Source organism: Oncorhynchus mykiss, chromosome 25 (assembly GCF_013265735.2).
Source record: "Oncorhynchus mykiss isolate Arlee chromosome 25, USDA_OmykA_1.1, whole genome shotgun sequence".
NCBI lineage: Eukaryota > Metazoa > Chordata > Actinopteri > Salmoniformes > Salmonidae > Oncorhynchus > Oncorhynchus mykiss.
Genome location: NC_048589.1, coordinates 21,336,762 through 21,344,103, shown reverse-complemented (window position 1 = coordinate 21,344,103; position 7,342 = coordinate 21,336,762).

The following is a 7,342-nucleotide window of genomic DNA, read 5'->3' as shown; positions in this document are numbered from 1 at the left end:
GCAGCTTATTCTCAAGACCTTGCACACTAATGAGATGCTATTGAGCCCACACTACTACTTTAAGTTTTGATAAAATATATTCACCCCACCCAGTATTGTTATATGACATACATTATTTTTTGTTAACTAGTAAATAGTACCCTACATCAAAGTGTGTTTAAATAATTTCTAACTTGTTAACAATTTCTGATTGCAGATGTAACAGAATAAATCTGTACTGCCCTGCCCACTTCACTGTTGCTTCAAGCAGAGGAAACTGCAGTTCTGAAATACATCAAAAAGTGTGAAGACTTCTGCCTGAAGCCCATACACGCCGCAGCGTACATGTTGGATCCCAAGTATGCTGGCAAGAGCATCCTGTCTGGTGCAGAGATCAACAAGGCCTATGGTGTCTTGCCACCTTGGCCTGGATGAGGGCACGTTTCTAGGCAGTCTGGTGAAGTACACTCCAAGCAAGGGCTTTGGGATGGAGATGCAATATGGCGGTCGTGCCAACATATCTAATCAGCCACCTGGTGGACGGGACTTTGTGGATCTGAGGCTCTTTCCCCTGTTGCCTGCATCCTCCAAATTCCACCAACATCAGCTGCCTAAGACCCCAAACAAGGATCGGTTGCAAACACACACACCAAAGCACGCAACAGGCTGACCAGTACAATGGTTGAAAAATCGGTAGCTATCAGGACAAATTTGAGGATATTTTAGCCTGACAGCGAGCCATCCTCAATAAGGTTGGAAAGTGACAGTGAAGACGAGGCCTCAGAGCCTGATGTTCAAGAGGTGGACATTTAGGAGGTCCAGGGAGAAGACATGGAAGCCTGAGAGGAAGACAACCAAAGCTTTAGTTTCTAGACTATCAATTCACAGATGTCTTAAACGTTTTTGGGAGATGCGATGGATCATTGGGGATCATTCAATATTCCCTTTTGTTGTTCAGTGAAATCATCCCATGTGAAGAGTCAACTCATTTAATTAAAGTTCAAGTAGTAACTAAATTGTATTTTTTTCTATTGGAAGGATTTAATCATTTGCAATTATATCTACTTATGATAAGGTAAAAGGTTTATGTTTGTCGCCATGTGATATGGTAAATATAGCCAATGCAAAAAGCATCTACATTTAAATGGTATTAATATTAATCTGCATTTATTTCCACGGAAAGTTTCTACCAATGAATATTCCCCAAAATGTGCAACCCTACATAGGATGAAGAAACAATACTCCTCTTTGATGGCAATCACTTCACTCTCTCCCAATTCACCAGTGGATACTAGAGGTCGACCGATTAATCGGAATGGCCGATTTCAAGTTTTCATAACAATCGGAAATCGGTATTTTTGGGCGCCGATTAAATTATATATTTTGTATACCTTTATTTAACTAGGCTAGTCAGTTAAGAACACATTCTTATTTTCAATGACGGCCTAGGAACAGTGAGTTAACTGCCTTGTTCAGGGGCAGAACGACAGATTTTTACCTTGTCAGCTCGGGGGATCAATCTTGCAACCTTACAGTTAACTAGTCCAACGCTCTAACCACCTGCCTCTCATTGCACGCCACGAGGAGCCTGCCTGTTATGCGAATGCAGTAGAAGCCAAGGTAAGTTGCTAGCTAGCATTAAACTTATCTTATAAAAAAAAAAAATCAAAATCACTAGTTATAACTACACATGGTTGATGATATTACTCGTGTCCTGCGTTGCTTATAATCGATGCAACGCTGGGGGATGATTTAACAAAAGCACATTTGCGAAAAAAGCACAATCGTTTGAATGTGCTTAACCATAAACACCAATGCCTTTCTTAAAATCAATACACAGAAGTATATATTTTTAAACCTGCATGTTTAGCTAAAAGAAATACAGGTTAGCAGGCAATATTAACCAGGTGAAATTGTGTAATTTCTCTTGCGTTCATTGCACGCAGAGTCAGGGTATATGCAACAGTTGCGGCCGCCTGGCTCATTACGAACTAATTTGCCAGAATTTTACGTAATTATGACATAACATTGAAGGTTGTGCAATGTAACAAGAATATTTAGACTTAGGGATGCCACTCGTTAGATAAAATACCGAACGGTTCCGTATTTCACTGAACTAAACGTTTTATAGTGATAGTTTCCGGATTCGACCATATTAATGACCAAAGGCTCGTATTTCTGTGTGTTATTATGTTATAATTAAGTCCATGATTTGATAGATCAGTCTGACTGAGCGATGGTAGGCAGCAGCAGGCTCGAAAGCATTCATTCAAACAGCACTTTCGTGCGTTTTGCCAGCAGCTCTTCGCAAGCACAGCGCTGTTTATGACTTCAAGCATATCAGCCTAATGGCTGGTGTAACCGATGTGAAATGGCTTGCTAGTTAGCTGGGTGTGCGCTAATAGCGTTTCAAACATCACTCGCTCTGAGACTTGGGAGTAGTTATTCCCCTTGCTCTGCAAGGGCCGCGGCTTTTGTGGAGCGATGGGTAACGATGCTTCGAGTGTGGCTGTTGTTGATGCGTTCCTGGTTCGAGCCCAGGTAGGGGCGAGGAGAGGGACGGAACCTATACGGGTACACTGGCAATACTATAGTGCCTATAAGAACATCCAATAGTCAAAGGTTAATGAAATACAAATGGTATAGAGAGAAATAGTCCTATAAATACTATATTAACTACAACCTAAAACCTCTTACCTTGGAATATTGAAGTCTCATGTTAAAAGGAACCAGCAACTTTCATATGTTCTCATGTTCCTAGCAAGGAACTCAAACGTTAACTTTTTTACATGGCACATATTGCACTTTTACTTCCAACACTTTGTTTTTGCATTATTTAAACCAGATTGAACATGTTTCATTATTTATTTGAGGCTAAACTGATAATTATTGATGTATTATATTAAGTTAAAATAAGCGTTCATTCAGTATTGTTGTAATTGTCATTACAAATAAACATATAAATTTAATTTTATTTATTTTGTATCGGCTTTTTTGGTCCTCCAATAAATCGGTATCGGCGTTAAAAACCCCCAGAATCGGTCGACCTCTAGTAGATACAATTACTATTAGAAGTTAGAACAGAATTAGTGACCGTGAGAATGAATGGTGCTGGTAAAGAAACAATTGAGGCCTGGACAATGTGACGACCCTCCCACTCCGTCTGCCGTATTTTGTCTTTGTTCTTGTTTCCTTATTAGGGTGCCGGTGGGCGGAGTTGAGAGGGTCGTCAGCTACATGGGAAACACCTGGGCCCAGGTGTTTCCCAGGATAAATACACCCCTTCCCCATTCATGGAGGAGACTCTCTCCATGCAGACATTTGTAGATTGTGTTGTGGTTCTTGTTGACTTTTTGTTTGTTTGCTTTGGCACCTTTCAACACCCTGCATTATCACATTCATGCATGCAAAACACTCACTTACGCTACTGATTACTGATTACACACATCATTGTATATTTTCCTTAGTTGCTTTAGTTAATAAATATCTTTTGTTACTCCTTATCTCCACGTTGTCTCCCTTTGTTACGGGCTTTGAGCCGGTTCGTGACAAGTGGGGGCTCATCCGGGATATTTGAACTGTTGGTTTGGGAGACCGTGGAAGTACGTGTTTGGTTTGAATATTGTGTTTGAGTGTGATAGGCCCAGTATTGGTTGCCTTTGTTGTTTGGTTTGTGTGCTGCGTTGGAGAGAGAATGGTTAGTTTCCAGGCCCTGCCTAGCCTGGGAACTCTTGTTCTACTTTCTGTTGGGAAGTCAGTCTGAGGAGGTGAGTAAATCGGCTGTGTACCTCGGTAGGAGATTTGTGTAGGGTAGTGGAACTTGCTACCTGGAGCTATAGCTTTTTTCCCCTGATAGGCTTAGCGACATGTTTCATTTTTGGAATATGTTGGGCATGGTTAATGTTTGTTATTTTTGTGTGGTGTCTGTGGACTGAGCAGTTGTCTCGGGGGCACATCCGTGGCTTGGTGGAATTTACCAGCATGCTGGGGAGTTTTTCCTTGCCAGCGGGCTACAGTGCGTAAATTCCCACTGCAAATCTGCACGAAGACTAGGGTTGAGTTATTGTAGGTTTTGGGGAAGCTCCGTATCTCATCTCTCTTCTGTGGTGCTCAGGGTGATTGTCAATTCTCGGGTTATGGTCTGGTGTGCTCAGCAGAGGGGAAGAGCGAGATTTTTTTTTTTTTTTTGTTTTGTTGTTGTAACTATGGCATCTTATATAGATGAATTCATTCGCTTTCCATCGGAGAAATTGTTAGATTTAGGTACTAAAGAACAGCTGTTGAAGGTCGCTGAACACTACAACGTTGAGATTAGTGATAAACGTCTAAAGAATTCTATTAGGTTGATATTGAAGGCCAATCTGATGGAGAGTGGTATTCTTGAAGTTACCACTGAGCCAGCCTCTACTGAGAGTTTGTCGTCTCCCCATAACGTTACAATGGCCATTCCATCGGTTAGTCCAAGTAGTCTTCTTTTTGAACAGCAGAAAGAACTGCTTTTGTTACAGCTAGAGCATGATCGGCAAAGTAATCGTGAGAAGCTAGAGCATGATCGTGAGAAGCTAGAGCATGATCGTGAGAAGCTAGAGCATGATCGTGTAAAGTATGAAAAGGAATTGGCATTTAAACAAGATATGGAGCGTGCTAAAATCAAGTTGCAACAAGAACGTATAGAGTTGGTTAGGGAAGGAAAGATCTCAGGGGAGAGTTTGTTTTGGGAAGGTGATCCAGATTTACCTAGGGGTAGTTCCTCTTTTGGTCGTGCCCCAGAGACATTTGATATTGTTGGGAACTTACGGTTATTGCCTCAGTTTAATGAAAGGGATCCCGAGACATTCTTTTCGTTGTTTGAGCGTGTTGCTGACGTTAGGAGTTGGCCTGATTCTGACCGCACTTTAATGTTGCAGTGTGTGCTGACTGGTAAAGCGCAGGAAGCATATTCAGCTCTTAGTGTACACGACAGTGCCAATTATGATAAAGTTAAAACAGCTGTGTTACAGATTTATGAATTGGTCCCTGAGGCTTACCGCCAACGATTTAGAACATTAAAAAGGGATGATAAGCAATCTCATGTTGAATTTGCGCGACAATTATCTTTACAGTTTAATCGCTGGTGTTCCGCCTCTGCAGTTGTGACTTTCCAAGGGCTGTGTGATCTGATTATGTTAGAACAATTTAAGGACACAATTCCTGATCGTATTGCCACGTATATTAACGAACAGAAAGTAAAGAATGTCGCTGAAGCTGCGGTTTTGGCGGACGAGTATGTGTTGACTCACAAAAGTGTCTTTGCAGAGCCTCGTATTCGGAAAGAGTGGGGGCGTTCGGATAGATTTGGGCTTCGCTCACCGAGATACTTTGGTTCACGGGCAGAGTTCTATTCAACTAAGGTTGAGCCTGACTCCCATGGTAAAGCTGACTTTGGGCAGGAGTGTCACTACTGTAAAGGTTCAGGTCATTGGAAAAACGAATGTCCACTTCTCAGGTCAAAGGCTGCTTACGCTAAATCCAAACCTACCGCGTTAGCTGCACCTGTTCCACATCAGTTCACTCATGACTCATTTCCTCAGGCCCAGGAGAAGGTGAAAGTCCATATTGATCCAGACTATTTACCTTTTATTACGAAAGGTTTTGTGTCTATGTTAGGAAGTAAAGACCTAGTGCCAGTGAAGATCCTGAGAGACACAGGTGCCTCTGAATCATTTGTGTTGGAATCTGTGTTACCCTTTTCTGCTAAGACTGATTCGGGGAATAGTGTTCTAATTAGGGGAATAGGTTTGAACACTCTGTCAGTTCCATTGCATAAACTGATGCTGGATTGTGGACTGGTGAAAGGTGAAGTTGTTGTGGGAGTGCGGCCTTCGCTGCCTATTGAGGGTATCGACGTTATCCTTGGGAATAACTTGGCTGGTGAGCGTGTATGGCCTGCCGTGTTTCCATCTCTAGTGGTTTCCACTAAGCCGTCATTTGTTGGGATTCCTGATGAGAGTGTACAGAGTTTCCCAGAGGTGTTCTCTGCGTGTGCAGTGACACGTTCTATGAGCCGTGGCGAATTGGTCACTGCGCCGACTAATGATAATAATACAAAGAAGTGTCAATTAACTGGTAAGCCTAATCAAGCTATTAAACCGGTACCATTGTTTCCTATTCCTGTACTCAGCCAACCTTTTGAGTATCTGATTATTGACTGTGTGGGTCCCCTGCCTCGTTCTAAAAAGGGTAGCAGTTACCTGTTCACTGTGATGTGTCAGACCACTAGGTTTCCTGCTGCCTATCCTCTCCGATCTATCACAACTAAATCTGTGTTAAAAGCTTTGACTCAGTTTCTCTCATTGTTTGGAATCCCTAAGGTCATTCAGAGTGATCAAGGATCGAATTTCACCTCTAATCTGTTTAGTCAGGTTCTTCAACAGCTCCATATTAAACACAATTTGTCTAGCGCCTATCACGCGCAAAGTCAAGGAGCACTGGAACGCTTCCATCAAACTCTAAAGTCTTTATTGAGAGCTTATTGTACTGAGATGGATAAGGATTGGGAGGAGGGGTTGCCTTGGTTACTGTTAGCCGCTAGGGAGGTTTCACAGGAGAGCACAAGTTTCAGTCCAAATGACCTTGTGTTTGGACATAGGGTGCGTGGACTTTTATCTGTTCTCCAGGATGACTGGAAGTCTCCCGAGCCTCCTCAGTCCCTGTTATCGTATGTGTGTGATTTCCAAAGACGGCTGTATGCCGCTGGTGAAATGGCTAAAGAGAAGTTATCATCTTCACAGGAGAGGATGAAGGGCATATTTGATCGCCGAGCTGAGCCTCGTCAATTTAGTCCGGGTGACCAGGTTCTTGCTCTGTTGCCAATTGTTGGTTCTCCTTTTCAAGCCAAGTTTCAAGGTCCATATACAGTGTTGCGCCAGTACACTGAGCAAAATTATCTAGTGGCCACTCCAGAACGAAGGAAAGCACACCAGCTGTGCCATGTAAATCTGTTAAAACCCTATTATGCACGTTCCTCTGAGACTGAACAGTGGGATTCTGCAGAGGACGCTAAACCTGTTCTTTTGGCTGATACCGTTGTTTCCTTGGGTTCTTGTCGTGCTAGATCTGTGCATGAGGAGGAAGATGTTCCTGGTCCTGACGATTGTATATTGCAGGGTAGATTGAAAAATTCAGAAACACTGGAGATCTTAGACAGTCTTCTCACTCACCTACCTGTTGATGGGCGGAAAGAGATGGTTGGTCTGATTCAGAGATTTCCAGGTTTGTTTTCTGATACACCTACACGTACAAACTTAATGGAACATGATATTGACATTGGAGATGCTGACCCCATTCGTCAGCGGTTCTATAGAGTTTCTTCAGAGAAACTACG